Below are 19306 nucleotides of genomic sequence, written 5' to 3'. Positions count from 1 at the left end.
GAAAAAAACTTTTTTTCTAAACACATGGGACATACTAAAACCAATATGTGTGACGTATTCGTGAAGGCGATGACGTCGAAGGCCCAGACATCAGAACGAATTTTGAGTCAGTGCAGGCAGGGGTACTTTTCCTCGCTAGGTCATCACGCAATGACGCATGCGCACATGGAAGTAAACATGTCTGCCACACAGCAGAACAAACGTTGGACGTAAAACGCGTGCGGTGAACGAATAGGCGGAGTACCTGGCACTGTGTTGAATGCGATTGCCTCACCTCTTCGCAAACACAACGTGCATGTTCATCTTGCGTATACAAGAACGTAGGAGCCGCCTGGAGTTCCCACCATAGCTAGTGTCTGAACCACAATGCAAGCATGCTGGCGAAGCGGTTGAAGCGCATGTACGGTGCACGTTCTTTTTCGTAAGCAGCTGCAGATCCGTCGTTAGCTCAAGCTTTAGTTGGTCAAGACCTAAGAATTGCAAGGAAGCGACACCCACAAGAAGTTAGTGAATCTGTTCTAGCTTTCTTAAAGTGAGCTGAACCAGTTCGAGTTCTCTCACAGCTTAATGAGCTTGGTCGGCTAATTTAAAGGCTTGGCTAATCAGAAAAAAAATCTAGTTATTTCAAGCTACAATAGTACCATTGGCTGAGCAGTGACATCAGGATAGCCTTAAAGTATGCCTAGACTCAATCTCACCAGCTGGTCGCCGCAGGCTGGAAGCTACGAAGCGCCGTCGTGGAACCCCCTTCGCGGAACCGTTTCCATGTAGTCAGGGTTGATTCGCAGTTCTCAAACCATGTCCTGGCGGCGTGTTCTAAGGCAAAGTGCACATGCCGTAGATTGTCGTCATAGTTCCACTTGTTGAATGCAGAGAGCCTTTTATATATTTCCAGCCAGTTATCAGCGTCTTCAAATTGTGATCCAAGGAATGTCGGTGGCTCCCTGGGCTGTTGCAGCACGATGGGGGACGCTGGGGTTACCATGGTGGTTGACTTGGTGACGAACTTCTTGGTCGTCTCAGGAAAAAATACATCGTCCGGGTGTAGTCCTTGCAGCCTGCGGCTACCTAGCTGGCTCTTGGCGGCTGTGGTGTTGTCTTCCGCATTCGCGCTTGGGTCGCGGCGTTGTGGGGGCATCCGGTACTGACAGCAAAGAACACAGTAACAATACTGTGAAAGACTAAACTATCTTTTATTGGGCGAACATGTGCCCACAAAAACAGGCTACACTTAAAGCACAACGATAGCGGCGAAGGCCGTCGGCGATCGTCGAAATCTGATCAGCGGGCCAAGCGCGTCAGCTTTTATACATGAGCCATTGCCAGTTCGAGATTAGTCGCTGGTGTCCGCGTGTCTTCCAGAAAGTCCTTCACTATTCGAGTACCGCATACATGCAATCAAATTACACAAAGTTCGGCGACAACAGACAGCGGATAGAACGATCGATAACATTCGAGAAACTTCCAATACATAGCGGCGCGTCCCGTGCAGAGCGATAACATTTCTTTGAAGGTGAAAAGTGGTCACCTGAGAAAGATAAACAAGTACACGTGTCAATATTAAAAGCAAACCTGCGCACAGGCGTGGTCAGTACGGATCCGGTGAGACGTTAACTTCCGTCCAACAGCGACAGTGCTCCTTCGCAGAAAAACGAAGGTATTGTTTTCGTAAGTGCGTGTCGGCTAACGTGGTTCTATATTTTTCTTTAACGTTCACGCACTTCTGCAACGCACAAGCGCGGTACGAGATTAAGTTGGATTGGGTGGGCAGGAAAAGCCCGAGATACGAATAGAGACTAAAGCAAGTGCGGATCAAGCTGTGGCTCTTGATATTTATTTATTTATTTATTTATTTTACTGTGAACGTGTGTGCTAAATAGGCACTATACTCACTCGACACCAACTAAGAGAGCTTCAAACGTAGTTGGATGGAAGGGCTTTGGGAGATCACAAGCATTATTCAAGTTCTGCCGTGTGTTTTCGCTCAACCACCAACATTCGCTGTGCTTAGATATCAAGACGCAACCGAAGCGGTTCGGAATGAGGTAAACGCGGAGGAAAAGCAATTTCTTCACTTCTGGAGCATCACCCAATGGTAGAGCGGAAGTAGGAGAAAATGAGAGCCATTCCAATACCCTAATGCTAGGCGCAAGAATATTGCTTCAGAGATAATTCGAAAACGCAGCGTCTCAGTACTCCACTTTGAGGCTCCGACGCCGAAGACTAACTAGAGTAAACGCGAACACATGGATACTCGACATACAGTTATGTGGATCCTGAAATGGAGCCCGTAATCGTATCTTCTTTTTATTCAGGGCAGTGTTTCCCGACCAATGTATATGCAAGCACCCCCCCCCCCCCCCCCCATACAGGCAAAATTTCCTGCACCAACAAAAAACATAACTAGAAATCCCGACAACTATATAAAAGCTTCGGGGGTGTAACTACGGCCTTCCTAATAAGGACGCAACCATGTTGTCATGTGACACTAAATTAAATACGCACTGACTACAAATTTACGTGCAAGACGCAATCACAGACTCGCTTGCAATTTGGGTGCCTGCAACCCCAGGTATGCGGCCTAGACATGCGGCCGTGTACGAACGCTAGAAAAGTTCCTGTTAGGTCACTCTTAACGCTTTCTTTTTATTCGGACTAGGTGAACGTTAGATGCACTATTTCTGTTTCAAATAGAAACATCTATCGACAGATAGGAGACCCCTTCAGTCTCTGTTCCTTCCTCCCGAAGAACATAGTGCATTTTATGACAGACGAGAATTGAGCCTTCTAGCTCCTAGCAGAAGTGCGCAGCACACACTGAGATTTATAATGCTGCATGAACCTCGCTCGACACATGCACATAAACTTTACTACAATTGCTATGTCGAAACCCAACTTGTCAAGTGTAACGCAGCGTGCACTCTGCTATAGATTAGCCCGTATCAACCCTGCTTGTGGATTTCATGGGAAAAGTAGGCTTTGTAAGAGATTATATCATAAATGCCTTCGTCAGAGTTCACTGAAAAGCGCGATATCAAGCGTTGATCTTTGGCTATTGCGTAAAGCTCCGATGTCCACTGCAGCTACAGATGGCTGAACGGGACTCAACAATGCAACACTTTGTCTAGGATGAGTGGTAAGCATTGGAACTCTAACGTTAATACAGTTCATATTCGAGGCGACAGAACGATTACGTTTACCCTTACAGTAACTCGATGTTGAGTGGCGCCACCAGAACACGTTTTCAAAGCATCTTGCAGTCGATCGAGGGCGGTTTTACGAACCACCTGTTTTTTTTAACCGCAGTTACAGTCGCCTTGCGTGCGATCACGTGTTTATTGCTGTGCAGGAGCAAGCGACTCCTGTGAATTTTCTACTATTGCCACTTTATTTATTATGCGAAGCATATTGACACGTGTACTTATCTTTATCGGGCAACCACGTTTCGCCGCTTAACAACTGTAATCGCACAGCGAGGGACGCGCCTGCATGTATCCGACGTTTCTGGAAAGTTATCGACGCTTCTATCCGCGTGTCTGTTGTCGCCAAACCTTGTGTTATCAGATTTCATCGCGTGACACGAATGGTGTAGAACTTTGTGGAAGACACGCGGGTCCCATCAGTTAATCTGGAACATTCCACGACTGATCTATAAAAGCCGACGCGCTTGACCCGCTAATCAGTTTTCCGACGATCGCCGACCGTGTTCGCCGCTATCGTTGTGCTATAAGTGTAGCCTGTTTTTGTGGGCACAGGTTCGCCCAATAAAAGCTAGTTTTGTATTCCACCGTATTGCTTCTTTCTTCACCGTCACTACCACGTGACATCTGGTGGAGGTGCTGGGTATACGTCTTTCTTCGTGATTTTGTTCAGTCGACGATAATCGATGCAGAAACGTAGGGTTCCGTCCTTTTTCTTCACTAAAACAACTGGAGACGCCCACGGGCTTTTCGACGGCTGGATTATGTCGTCGCGCAGCATTTCGTCGACTTGTCGTCTTATAGCTTCGCGTTCTCGCGTCGAAACTCGGTAAGGGCTCTGGCGTAGTGGTCGAGCGCTCTCTTCGGTGATTATGCGATGCTTTGCGACTGGTGTTTGTCGAATCCTTGATGACGTCGAAAAGCAGTCTTTGTATCGTCGAAGCAGACTTCTGAGCTGTTGCTGCTTAATCACGGGGAGTCTGGCTCGGGAACTGCGGTCGTCGGGGTAGATACAACAGAATCCGAGAGGACAAAGGCATCGCTGGTTTCCTGTATTTCCTCGATGAATGCGATCGTCGTGCCCTTGTTGATATGCTTGAACTCCTGGCTGAAGTTTGTCAGCAACACTCTCGTGTTTCCTCCATGCAGTCGAGCGATCCCTCTTGCGACGCAAATTTCACGGTCGAGTAGTAGACGTTGGTCGCCTTCGATGACGCCTTCTACGTCAGCGGGTGCTTCGGTGCCGACCGAAATAACGATGCTGGAGCGAGGCGGGATGCTCACTTGATCTTCGAGCACACTCAAGGCGTGGTGACTACAAGGGCTCTCCGATGGTATCGCTTGATCTTCCGACAGCGTTATTGACTGCGACTTCAGGTCGATGATTGCGCCGTGTTGGTTCAGGAAGTCCATGCCGAGAATGACGTCTCGTGAACACCGTTGCAGGATAACGAAGGTGGCAGGGTAAGTCCGGTCATGAATGGTAATTCTTGCCGTGCAGATTCCAGTCGGCGTAATGAGGTGCCCTCCAGCGGTCCGAATTTGGGGGCCCTCCCATACAGTCTTAACCTTCTTCAACTGGGCGGCGATGTGTCCACTCATTACGGAGTAATCGGCCCCTGTGTCGACTAAGGCAGTGACTGCGTGGCCGTCGAGAAGCACGTCAAGGTCGGTGGTTCTTTGTCTGGCGTTGCAGTTAGGTCGTGGCGTCGGATCACGGCTGCGTCGTGTTGAACTGAAGCTGGAACGTCGCTTCGTCAAGTCGTCTTTCGTCGGTGTAGTCTTGGCTTCCTGACTTCGTCGGGACGGCGGCGTGTCGTCATTAGGTCGTCGAGATGGTTTCTTCGTCGTCTTCGTCGGCGGCGGAGGATCTTCGTCAGTTCGACGAACAGCAACCGCACCTCCATCGGTTGCTGCTTTTAGTTTTCCGGATATGGGCTCGCAGAGCGGCCCCGGGCTGGGCCGGTGTATGGTCGGTGCTGCGGCGACAGGTAGCGGCCTGGTGACGGCGAACGGGACGGTCGTCGAGGGCTCCACTGAGTAGCGGCGAGGTAGTCGGCGATGTCACGAGGGCGTTCACCTTCCCTCGGGCGCTGTGCGTTCACGGCGAAGCCTCGCAATCCCAGGTCGCGGTATGGGCATCGGCGGTACACGTGGCCGGCTTCGCCGCAGTGGTAGCAGAGCGGGCGGTGGTCGGGGGCGCGCCAAATGTCCGTCTTCCTCGCGTAGGTGCGCTGGGCGACGGGTGGGCGTGCTGGCGGCGGCGGCGGTGGACGACGGAATTGTGGCTTTACAGGGCCCTGGCGTTGTCGCGGAGGGGGAGCTTGACGGCGTGCGACGGCGGCGTAAGTCATCGCTTCTGGCTGGGGCTGCGGTAATTGTGGTTGCACCTCAGGAACTCCTAGCGATCGGTGCACCTCTTCTTTCACGATGTCGGCGATCGAGGCCACTTGAGGCTGCGACGATGGCAAGACCTTGCGCAGTTCTTCGCGCACGATGGCCCTGATGGTCTCGCATAAATCGTCCGTGGCCAGTGATTGAATTCCGGAGTAGCTTGTTGGCTTGGTGCGTCGGTCAAATTGCCGGTTCCGCAATTCCAGTGTCTTCTCGATGCTCGTCGCCTCACGAAGAAACTCGTCGATGGTCTTCGGTGGGCTTCTTACCATACCGGCGAAAAGTTCCTCCTTTACACCACGCATCAGTAGACGTACTTTCTTCTCCTTGGATATTTCTGGGTCGGCGTGGCGGAACAGACGGCTCATTTCCTCAGTGAAAATCGCGATCGTCTCATTCGGCAGCTGCGCTCTTGTCTCCAGTAGAGCTTGGGCTCGCTCTTTTCGCACGACGCTTTGAAATGTTTGCAGGAAGCCGCTTCGGAAGAGGTCCCACGTCGTCAAGGTGGCTTCTCGATTCTCGAACCACGTCTTGGCGGCGTCCTCCAATGCGAAATAGACATGTCGTAGCTTGTCGTCGCTTGCCCAGTTGTTAAACGTAGCGACCCTCTCATACGTTTCCAGCCAGGTTTCCGGGTCCTCAAATGTGGAACCGCGGAACGTTGGTGGTTCCCTGGGCTGCTGCAGCACGATGGGGGACGCTGGGGCTGCCATTGCGGTTGCCTTGGCCACAATCTTCTTGGTCTTCTCAGGTAGAAGTCCGTGCTCCGGGGGCAGCTGTTGAAGACGGCGGCTTGCTCGGTGGTCCGGGACTACGTTGGTGTTCTGTTTGTGGTCTGGGCTGGGATCACGGCTTGTCGGGGGCGTCCTGTACATGGACGAAAAGCACCTCCACCAGATGTCACGTGGTACCCGGAGCTAAAAGGCCTCGTCGAGTATTTGAAAGGGAACACCGACGTTGTCCCTAGGGCATTTAAGCGCGTGTTGTCTTCGTTCACGCTACGAAACAACCTGCTCGTGAAGAACTTCTCACCAGTCCACGCCAGCTACCTTCTTGTGGTGCCGTCAGCGCTCCGTCCAGAAATACTGCACGCCCTACACGACGATCCAACCGCTGGGCATCTCGGATTCTCCCGGACGCTGTCGAGGATACGGGAAAAGTATTACTGGCCGTGTCTGACCGCCGACGTCGCCCGTTACGTCAAGACATGCAGAGACTGTCAACGACGCAAGACACCACCGACAAGGCCAGCAGTATTACTACAGCCTCGTCGACCATTCCAGCAGATTGGGATGGATTTGTTGGGGCCGTTTCCGATGTCAACATCCAGGAATAAGTGGATCGTCGTGGCGACGGACTATCTCACCCGCTTTGCTGAAACCAAAGCTGTACCAAAAGGCAGCGCAGCCGAAGTGGCGAAATTTTTCGTCGAGAACATCCTGCTGCGACATGGTGCCCCAGAAGTCCTCATCACCGACAGAGGAACGGCTTTTACAGCGGAGCTCACCGAAGCCATTCTGCAGTACAGCCAGACGAGCCACAGGAGGACAACTGCCTACCATCCGCAGACGAATGGTCTCACGGAGCGCCTGAACAAGACCCTCGCCGACATGCTAGCAATGTACGTCGACGTCGAGCACAAGACGTGGGACGCGGTCCTGCCGTATGTCACCTTCGCCTACAACAACACAGATCACGCCATTCAAGTTGGTTTACGGCAGGAACCCGACGATGACACTCGACGCCATGCTGCCGCACGTCACTGACGAGGAGAATCTTGGCGTCGCTACCTATCTCCAGCGCGCCGAAGAAGCCCGAGAGCTCGCCCGCCTACGGATCAAGACCCAGCAGCGTACCGACAGCCGACACTACAACCTCCGACGACGCTTCGTCGAGTACCAGCCCGGCGACCGTGTTTGGGTATGGACCCCGATACGCCGGCGAGGACTCAGTGAGAAACTACTCCGACGCTATTTCGGACCCTACAAGGTCATCCGACGTATTGGCGCTCTGGACTATGAGGTCGTGCCATACGGCATTTCGCATTCACAGCGGCGCCGCGCACGATCTGAAGTGGTCCACGTGGTGCGTCTTAAACAGTTTTACGGACGCTGACGAACTTCCTTATTTTTGTTCTTTTCTTTGCTACGAGTGCTTTTGTTTATTAACTCCGTTTGTTTGCAGCATCGGGTCGATGTTTTTTTAAGAGGGGGGTATTGACACGTGTGCTTATCTTTATCGGCCGACCACATTTCGTCGCTTAACAACTGTAATCGCACAGTGAGGGACGCGCCTGCATGTATCCGACGTTTCTGGAAAGTTATCGATGCTTCTACCCGGCTGTCTGTTGTCGCCGAACCTTGTGTTATCTGATTTCATCGCGTGACTCGAATGTTGTAGAACTTTGTGGAAGGCATGCGGGTCCCAACGATTAGTCTGGAACATTCGATGAGTGTTGTATAAAAGCCGACGCGCTTGACCCGCTGATCAGATTTACGACGATCGCCGACTGTGTTCGCCGCTCTCGTTGTGCTTTAAGTGTAGCCTGTTTTGTGGGCACAGGTTCGCCCAATAAAAGCTAGTTTTTGCCTTTCACAGTTTTGCTACTGTGTTCTTTGACGTCACGACCACGTGACAATATATATATAGAGAGAAAGAGAGAGAGCGAGAGAGAAAACTATCAGTCATAGCTCTCGTAGTATAGCCCTCTGGGTCGTTTCCTTTTTTTTTCTTTCGAAAGTAGTCCTATTAGGGTTATTATAATTACACGAAGGCATTTCGCCCTCGTCAGCAGCAGTCCTTGAGATTGTTATTCTGGCGGCTAGCTTCCCACGCTATGCGTGCCGCCATCGCACCTGGTTAAGCTTCTCCTAGACGCTAGAGTTATACTATGTCCGCGCAACCTTGAGCGATCGGAAAGCGCGCTTCCCCCTCTTGGCCGGTGGGGACGGGAGGCTTTGTTCCGGCCGCAAAGCTCTCCACGTCTCAGTAAGGTGCCTGGCGGTGTCTAGCGAGAGTCTGTCGCTGAGTTCGGCTGCTGTCGTCGTTGAATCGTGCTGAATAGACCGTGCTTGCGTCGATGGAAGGTCTTCGGAAGGGCGATTATCAGCGGCCTCGCGCCCGAAGGTCGCTGTTCTTAGTTTTCCCGGTGAGGGCTTGGCGATCGTTCCTGCGCTGCCATTGGAGGGCTTCTAGGAGCGGGGGAAGAACGCCTTGGTACGCTTTGGGAAGAATGCCTGGGGGACGGCGAGCGCGACTGCCGCCGCGGGAAAAGTGGCATACTCTGCTGGGTCAAGTATACTTCAATCGCCCTGGGCCTTGGTGAATCCGCGGCAAAACCTTGCAGTCCGAGGCGGTGGTATGAGCACTCGCGATATACGTGACCGGCTTCTCCACAATGATAGCACAGAGGCCTTCTATCTGGGGTACGCCAGACGTCAGATTTCCTTTCGAGCGGGCGCCGATCCTCCATACGTTGGATCTATTGCACTGATGGGAGCGGCGGGACGTATGACGCGGCGTAAGATGTGGCGGGATCGAAATGAGTCGGAGCGGGGACGGACTCGCCTCAAAACTTCCGCATACGACGGCCGCTGCAGCTGTGCTGTCACAGGCGGCGCATTGCTGCTTGGAACGGGACCTTGGATAGCTTGCTGGACTTCGTTCCTCACAAGGGCAGAAATAGAACTTAGCGTGGGCTGAGGCGGGCAGGTGAGCCGTTGAAGCTCATCACGCACCACAGAGCGGATAAGGTCTCGGAAAACGTCCACGTTTCCAAAGGCAATCGCATCCGTCAGTGAAGCAGCGTTCGCGTGCCTCTCATACAGAGCTGAGCGCTGGTCCGAAGGTGAAGTTGCGTTCAATTGCCTTTCATAGAAAGCTGAGCGCTGGTGTAACATCTTTTCCAGCGTGGTGGCTTCGGTTAAGGATTCAGCCACGGTCTTCGGCGGGCTTCGAACAAGGCCAGCAAATAGCTGTTCCTTAACTCCCCGCATTAGATGGCGCAAATTCTTTACCTCGGACATGGTTGAGTCCACCCGACGGAAAAGGCGCGTCATATCCTCGACGTACGACGTCACGCTCTCGTTCGGCAGATGAATGCGGGATTGGAGCGCCCGTTCGGCTCGTTCGCGGCGATCAGCATTGGTGTAGGTCTCCAGCAAGGCACGACGGAACTCGAGCCACGATTTGATGAGCCTTTGTCGGTTCTCGTACCAAGTGCGGGCACCGTCCTCCAAGCTGAAGTAGACGTTCCTTAACTTCGCCGCGTCGCTCCATTCGTGTATATCCGCAACGCGCTCAAACTGGACTAACCAGTCTTCTACATCCTGGAAGATATCCCCGTGGAACACTTTCGGCACTCGGAGATACTGCAGCAGATATTGAGTTGCCGTTGTGGCCGTACCTTCCCTAGTGGTCGGTAGGGACGTCGATGTTCCTTCCATACCGGTGTGTGGAGGCGTGGATGTTGTTGCGGAGAGATGTTCAAGCTCCGTAGGCAATCCTCGGATTCTCCTGCTTGCCCGGTGAACAGGGGTGTCCACTAGTATAGGGCTAGTACTCCTGCTACCAGGAGGGGTTTCTGGCATCGGATGAACCGTACCCAGAACCTCAACCAGTTTTGTCACGAAAAGGCAACTTAAGATGTGCCTAGCGTCGGCGAGGCAAACAGTTGTACAAGATGGCGTGCAATAAATTCAAGCCGGCGTCCTCAGCTTCTACTTCTACTCTAGCGCCCGTCTCTTGCTGAGCGCGCGTTCCAGTCCCAACTTCATTTTCAGCGCTGGCTCATGACACCTAGCGGCAATATATATATATATATATATATATATATATATATATACATATATATATATATGAGAAAGTAATTTATTCAGAGACAATTGAAGTTCTTATTGCAACTGCGGCGAAAGGCAGCCTTGCTGAAAATCGGTTTGTTGTTCCGCAAAGTCGGTGAAGTCTGCAGGAGAAGAAAAAGGAGTTAATGATAAAGAAATAGGAGCTTCAATTTATATTTTCTCATAGCAATAACTTCTTAGACCCTGTAAGTTTCTTTTACCGTTCTCAAGACGGTTTTCGTAAGGGACCTTAATGTGAATACAACTTGTAATAATCCTTGATGACCCCTACATTAACTTTCGCAATAAATTTCAAATTGATATATTTTAGGCGACTCCAGATACTTTGATAAATTTCCTCATCACCACCCACTAGCGAAATTATCTCGATTGAATCTAGATTCTAATGTAGTGAAATCAACAAAAAGTCGCAGTTTCGCACGAAAGGCGAAGCATCCATTGTGACAGAAAAATAGTAGAAAGCTATAAGAAATAATTATAGTTTTATCGGCCGTATAAACATAGAAACATTCGCTAACTAACTGAATGAGCAAATATGGTGTCAGCGCGCACAAGCAAACTTGAACACATCACACTCGATAAGCGCGGACACTCGCTGTCAAAATGCTGGTGCGAGCAAGCGCGGAAGCAGCAGCGAGTGAAGTGTCCTTCGTGCGGTGTACCGTTTCCATGCAGGAGCAGCAAGAATACAGCACGCACAAAGGTATGAGCCGTCTGCAGATCGTTTCAAGATACGCCGCGCGCGACCACTTGCGGCCGTGCAAAGTACGCACTTGTTGGCGGAGTCGAAGCAGCCTGCCCTCCTTCCCGCGCTTCCTGACGCTTTCCTGCAATAATGGCGCGTGAGATTAAGTCGCTATCGTCTGTTCCCCTTCAAGCCCGGTCGCGAAATGCGCAGTTGCCACCGTAGCACCTCCGTCCCTCCCTTTTAGCCCCCCATGGCCTTTCGCTCGACGGAAGACGGTGTATTTGCTCTCTACTCTCTTCCTTTGTGCGGGCAGATTGAGCCGCGACTGCCGGCTCACCCTCGCACGCTTTCAGTCGCGCATAAGGCGTACGGCGCGCAACGACAATTTTATCGCCCTTGTACTTCATACGGAACCTCACGGCGACGGCGACGCCGACGGCAAAAATGCGCCAGATATGTTCATATAATTCGTATTGCAATAAAACGATTCCAAACTGATCGTTTCCATTTCGTGTTTTTCCGTAGCCTCTCGTAGAAACCCCTTCCTGTTGCTTCAAGAGGCCATAAAGACTGAGCCTTGGGACCGCTTTCTTTGAAGATCATACATTACCTATCTTCCACCGCAACTATCCTATCCTATTCGCAGTTTCACTGGTGACTGTGTAATTCACCGCACTATCACTTGCATTTCTGACCAAAGATATATATAGAATCCCACAATAACGTACACAACTAGTGCTGCCGATGCAATGCGCAAAAATATACATTTGCGAATGCCATGGCAAGCCAAAGGCGGCGCAGTAGTGGTTCTTGCGGTGACGGTCTTCTTTAGAAAAGGCGGAGTGGTAAACGTGGATCCAATCTGTGGAGACGTGTTGTTTCTTTTATTTATCGGCGCCCAATGGCGACAGGTAGTGACAGAAATTAATCACATAAGTGCGATGTGAAGCCTTACAAGTAAGTTTGATGCCTACAATTGTGTTTGTTTTTTATCAAACGCTGCGGGTAATATCACGGAATCTTTATGTTTATGGACTGTACCGCTTATCTTTGTGGATTTTTCTTTGTCAAAAGTGCGTACATATATTGAAGTTGCAGCCAGCCATTGAGTCGGAGGCACACTACTCAGAATCATCCAACATTCACCAATTAGTGGTTACCCAATTTCTTAGTTCGGAATTCCCAATTATTTGACGAACACATCGCAACAGAAGCAAAGACAAAACGCACAAGGTCGACTTCTGTATACCGTATTTGAATGCAAGCGCCATTAATCAACCTCTAATAATTTACTTGCATGCTCTTTATAGCGTGGAGCACAAGACCCCGCCACTACTGGGCTTCTAAATAAATATGATGGAAACTGCTTCAAGTTTTGGCATTCACAATGAGAGCAGGCACAAGTAAATACTTTAAGAAGTGACAACCTCGACATCACACCACTTTCTTCCTGGGTATATTAGTTACTAACACTTCAACAGCACAGATTTAGACATATATTTATTTTAAGTTAGGACTCTAGCCTAAAAGATATGAAGGAAGTTTAATTAGCTTCCCAGCTCAATCTGCGTATTGAAGTTGCCTTGAACACTATGTTGACGTTTTTGCAAGACTTGCACTCTAGCCAGAACAATAATGGAGGTTTTGCATTGTAGCGTATGCCAGAAGCGCTTACATACATTTGGCTCCATTGACAGACACGTTCACGCAGTGTTTTTGAATAATAAAGCCTATATTCACGACGAAGTTATGGATGTGATAACGTGAAATCTTTCTTGCTCTGTCGTCAACCGATAACACATGTACATATGGAAGTGTGCATGTCCGCCACGCACCAGAAAACACGTGCAATGAATCAATAAGTGTGGCGCTGGCACTATGCTGAATGCAGCAGCCTTACGCTCTTTGCGAACAATACGTGTGGGTTCATGTGCATGGAGAAATGCAAGAGCCGCCTGGAGCTCCCATCAGGGGCACGTTCGGATATAATGTTCGAAGCGTCCCTGCAGTTTGCGTTCAGTTTCGACTCATGCAATTGGCCCTTCTGTTTCGCCTCATGGGAGTGGCCTAGGCCGAACACGTGAGGCGAAACTGATCGTTAACTGGACGCGCGTTTCGAATAACGATCTCCGACCAGTCCCCAGGGCTGCAGTTTGAACGATAATGCAGGCATGCGTGTGAAACGCTTGTTGGGTGCAGCGCATGTATGGGTCGCGTTGCTTCTTAATGCGTAAGCATTATTTGGCGTGTACCCCAGCTGTGTTACTCGAAAAGTCATGCGAAAAGTGTAATGCTTTGTATCTGCACAAAAATGCGTAATTCGCGAAGTAAACATTTAATCTTATAACAGTGTAATTGTAGCTGATTGGTAGCTGAGAAGAAGAAGATGCTGAGAAGAAGATTATTTGATCAGAGAGAATACCTCTATGGATACATAGGGCTTGATAGAAAATTAATGGGAAAGCTTATAACAGGGGTGGGCCAACTTGAAATTTGTGGGTTCGTCAACTTAAAAATTTAACATGGGCCAGTTTAATTATAGGGGTGGGCAAACTTCACATTAGGTAGCGGCCCAACACGAAATTTGGGAGCGGTTAGTGGGCCAGCTTAATTTTGGGGATCGGCCGACTTAAATTTAGTGGTGGGCGAAATTCAATTTTGGGGGTGGGCCGACTTGAACTTTGTAAGTGGGTCAATTCGAAATTTGCGGATGGGCCAGCCTAAATTTCAGGACTGCCCAATCTGAAATTTTTGCGTTTGCCAGCTTAAAATTTGCGGGCGTGCTAACCTATTATTGGGGGTAAGCCAATTTGAAATTGGGAGTAGGCCAACTTAAATTTGAGGGTATGTCAACCGAAGTTTGAGAGTGGAGTAAGCAAAATTTTAGGGTAGGCTAACCTAAATATGGGTATGGGAAACCGAAATTTAGAAATGGGCCAAAGTGAAATTTAAGGGGTGGGCGTAACATAAAATTTCGGGGTGGGCCAACTTAAATTTGGGGATCGGCCAACCTAAAATGTGGAGTGCCCTAACTTTGTATTTTAGGGTGTGGGACAACACAAATTTGAATGTTGGTTAACTCGAACTTGGGGGTAGGAGATTTTAAAATGTGAGTGGGCAACCTAAAATATGGCGGTGGGCCAACCTAAAATTGCGGCTGGGCAAACTTAAATTTGAGAGTGGGCCAACTTAAATTGGAGAGACTTCCACCTTGAAATATGAGGTTCGGGTAAATACAGCACTGCACTTGGCCAACTTATTTCTGGGGATGGGCCAAACCAAATTGAGATGCAAGAAAAATTAAAATTTCGGGGTTCGCTATCTGAAAATTTGGGGTGAGGCCAGCCTAATTTTGGGGGTGACCTAACTAGAAATTTAGGTTTGGGACAACTTGAAATATCGCGGTGGGCCAACCTTATTTCGGGGATGGCATTTCTTGAACTTCGTGGGTGGGCCAACTTGAAATTTGAGCGAGCACTAGGAATTTGGGTATGTGCCAACCTAAGTGTGGGAATATGTTTATGCATACTTAGACAACTCCAGTGGAGTTTCCGCATTTTCTCGTAGCAACTGCAATAGCGCGTCATTAGCTCACCCTATAGTAATAATCACAAAGGAGCTCCACCCAAGAAAAATGTAGTGGAACTGCTCTTCAGCTCTGAATGAGAGGTGAACCACCAAGTGTAAATGCGCTAATCACAAAATAAAACCTAGTTGCGTCAAGCTGAAATGTTACCTTTGACTGAGTAGTGACTTCAGGATGCCCAACGAATATTCGCCAAAATTGAGGTTTCATACTAAAACCAGTGACACTACAGCCGATCCATATGAATGAAATAAGTATTTCAAGGCCGCGAAACGGCTGGACGGCAGATATAAGCGAACCTATATAATTGGTTAGCGATTATATGCCAATTCTGTTTTAGTTCGAAAATGTACATATTACGTTGTAATTATTAAGTTGTCACTCACCACACATATCGGTGCTGGCTCGACTCGGTGGTAACTATGTCCATGTTTGGATCCAATGAAGCATTCGTGAAAGTGTCGTAGGGAAGAACGCTTCGGGCGATATTGATTAGGGGAAGGGCGGCATCTTGCTTTTCTGCTGCATATATACGATGACCCAGCTAACGTAAGCCAAGCTGTTCGACAAAAAAAAAATAAGATTTAAAGTACACGGTTCGAATTCCGATTTGAGGAGCTGCAGTGTGCGGTAGCCAGAGGTGTGAAAACCAAATACAGTAGGGCGATCCTGAAATTTAGGCTGTCCCATCCCCAAATTTCAAATTGACCCACTTACAAAGTTCAAGTTCGCCCACTCCCAAATTTCATTTGGCCCAGCCACATATGTTACTTTGCCCACCCCCGAAAATTGAATTTGTTTCACCGCTAAATTTAAGTCGGCCCATTCCCAAAATTAGGCTGGCCCACACCCCGCCCACAAATTTCATGTTGGGCCCCTACATAATGCCAAATTCGCCCACCCCTATCATTAAACTGGCCCATGTCAAATTTTTAAGTTGGCGAACCCACACAGTTTCAGGTTAGACCACCCGTGTCATAAGTTTTCCCAATAAATTTCTATGAAGCCCCATGTAACCATACAGGTATTCTCTCCAATCAAATTAATTTCTTTTTTGGTGCACCGCATTTTACAATTACTGCTTTGTGTCTGAACGCCTTGGCTGACGTAAGCTGGGGCACATGGTATATCATAGTGTTCCAACCTCATGACATGCGTCGGTCAGCTTGATTACGCACACACAAACACACATACACGCATGAGTGATGCTAGTATTGGCTGCGCTGATTGGGATGATAAAATCTCTCCACAACAAAAGCTCCGACTTGCAGCAGATTTAGGCGTCATTTAGCGTTTTGCTCACCAGCTCACAACAGTTTTAGAGAAAAAAACATGTTCCAAGCATTTTAACTCTCATGCCAACGCATGGCTAAACGTTGATAATGGAGCAGAATCTACCGGGGTGGAGCTCGGGTGCATCTGTTATTGCGCTAAGTGATGTGGCAGAGTTCCACAGTGCTTTCGGTTTCTTGTACCAAATATTGAGCTAGCGAAGCTCCTACATGTGAAGGTTAGGCATTTGTCAACATATCTAAGAGGAAAGTGAGAGTACAAGGCTTCCTCTGGAAGGTATGCTGCCAGACAGACTGCTATGTCGCAACCACGATTCCCCTTTCAACAAGAATCATATGCCGAAAATATTGTAACGATTAAACAACTTGCAAGCTCACCTTGACTGCTGAATCAGCCGGAGACTAACAGAATTAAAATGAAAGTAGTCAGCAAGAGCCGAACAATTTCGTGGTGCATCGTCAGAATTTTTGCGAGCACTTCACAAGCAGTACGCCTAAGTGAAACATCTCAGCGACGCCGTGCTACGAGAACCCCATCTAGAGCTGCGGACATGATCTGGAGAAGATTTGAATATTATAGCACGACTACTATCGCTCGTCTTTCGTGGAGTTAATGCCAGTTTGGTAAGCAAAAATTGGTTTGAAATAGTAGGCATTACGTTGCATGGGCGGAGGAAATTCACGAAACAACAAAGGACACTACAGTATCTGAGCTGCTGGCTGTTAATTATTCGACAACTCGAGGCACAGGGACAGTGAACATTCTAACCGATTAAGTGGGCTTATTTAAATTATTATCGAGGGGGCGTAGAGACGAGAGATCGCAGGCAGTCAAGCATTTATTAGACTGCGCACAGTTGTTTATTCTCCTCCTATTCGGCTCTCCCTCCGACGTAGACAAACCTAGCAGAGAATGATAGGGAACCACATGATTGGTAGTGCTTGATTCTGGAACCCTGTGATTGTAGTGTTTCTCGTGGTCCACATGCACTACTTGTGTCTTCCGCAACCGGCGATTATTGGAGGTCAGTGCTGCTATGACGTAGTTGACATCACTTAATCGGTTGATTCTCACGAAAAGACCGCTACACTTCGATGTACACTTGCGATACAGGCCTTCTGTAGATGACTCCACGGTAAAACGTGATAGCCTGAAGCGAAACTGGCACATGTATGCCGGGCGTCATAGCGTGCCTTGGTTGGCACTTTCGAAGAGAGTGTTGTTAGGCGAGCAAGCCGACGCGCTTCTTCGGCACGACACAATATCTGTGCAATGTATGTCTTAATTGAGTGCGAATGGCAAAATCTTATCTAAGAATGTTTGGGGATTGCGATCGTACAACAGAGAGAGAGGCGCATACGCGGTAACTTCATGCTTGGCGGTATTGCATGCGTAAAGGACGCAGACCAGCACGCCATCCCATTTCTTGTATACAGATACAACATATATGTTGTCACACATACAGTGACATCATGGCAGCAAGCGCACGATTTGTGCGTTCGGTGACGCGATTTGTTTGTGGATGGTACGGCGTTGAACGGCAATAGGTTCAATCGGAAAGGCGCAGCACATATTCAACAGCGTCGTCGGTGAATTGCGGGCCATGCTCACATGGACAAACGGAGCGTCCTTCCGCAGGATGACAGAATGAAGCAGAAAGCGCGACACATCGGTGGCGGTAGCACAGGTAAGCGCCGCAGTCTCAGTGTACGCGCATAATCAACTAGCGAACGCCGGTATAGAGGTGTTGGGAAAAGGGCCAAACAAGCCGATACCAACTTTTTCAAATTGTAAAGTCGGTGGTTTCACTGGTTGCGAAACCCCTGCAGGAGGCGTCACCGCCTTCTTATGACATTGGAAACCTCAACCTGTACTGTCTTGTACTCTTCCATAGCGTCGGCCAATAAAAGCGCTAGCGTAATTGACGAAGCGTGCGAGCTAAGCCCACGTGACCCTATAAGATGTCACCGTGCATGGCGCGAAAAATTGCAGCACGCACGCGTTCGGAAACGACTAGGAGCAACGAACGACCTTCAGCAGAGTAATTCTTTTTGCAAAGCAGGTCGTCGCACAGCGTGAAGGGCATGGTCTTAATCGGAGTGCGGGCTGCCTCAAATAGGGCTACCAGTGTAGGATCGCGATGATATTCACATTTAAATCTGCGAATGTCAGTAAACACGGTAATGCTGGCAAGACAGTCGTCGAAGTTGTCGTCGTTAGCGTTGGAGTGTGGAGACAGGAGACGAGACAAGCAGTCGGCATCGGTATGGCACAGACCACTATTGTAGTCGACTGAAAAATTGTATTTTTGAAGACGTAACGCCCAAATTTCCAGCCGTCCAGAAGCATCCCGCAGTTCAACAAGCCAGCAAAGGGGATGATCATTCGTCCCTATCTTGAAATGACGACCGTACAGGTATGCCCGAAAATTCTGGATGCCGAAGAGGACTGCCAGGCATTCCAATGCGGTGATGATGTAATTTCGCTCCGCTCTCGTCAGTGTCCGGCTTGCGTACGTACTGGCATCCATGATGAAGTTGAACGAGGACGGCGCCAACACCCACACCTCTAGCGTCAGCGTGCAGCTCAGTCATGGCCTCGGGATCGAAACTGCGCAAGAAAGACCCAGAAATTTGTAGATACTTTAGCTGGCGGAACGCGTCCTCGTACCGTGTAGTACATACGTAGAGATTGTCTTTGTGAAGGAGGTACGTCAGGGAAACTGCCTACGGGGGTCTTTCGCTCTCTTTGGTCGGCTAAAATCGCGCACTGCAGGAATATATATATATATATATATATATATATATATATATATATATTCAGGGACAGGTCGAATACCATCTTTGTCGACGTGAAAACCGAGCACGAGAGCGTGGCGCTCACCGAAGTTACATTTCTTTGAATTTAAAACCAGTCCAGCGTTTTTTATAGGGCGCAGTACAGCGCCAAGTCGCTGATTGTGCTCCTCAAATGTTTTCTCAAAAATATTTACATCAGCGAGGTATCACGTGCAGATCCCCCATTTTAATCCGCGCAGCATGCGTCCACAAACCTTTCAAGAGCTGCTGGCGCGTTGCATAAACTGAAAGGCATGATATTAAATTCGTAGAGACCGTCTGGCGTCCCAAAGAAAGATTTCTGTTTATTTGTTGGGAGCATCGGTATTTGCCAGTATCCCGATCGTAAGTCAACAGAGGAGAAGTAGGAGGCTGCATGAAGGAAATCGATAGCATCGTCGAGTAGTGGCAGAGGGTATAATTCCTCCATTTCCCCAAGGCCGCAGTGT

This window comes from Dermacentor andersoni, chromosome 4, assembly GCF_023375885.2.
Source record: "Dermacentor andersoni chromosome 4, qqDerAnde1_hic_scaffold, whole genome shotgun sequence".
Classification (NCBI taxonomy): Eukaryota; Metazoa; Arthropoda; class Arachnida; order Ixodida; family Ixodidae; genus Dermacentor; species Dermacentor andersoni.
This window is presented reverse-complemented; position numbering follows the sequence as displayed.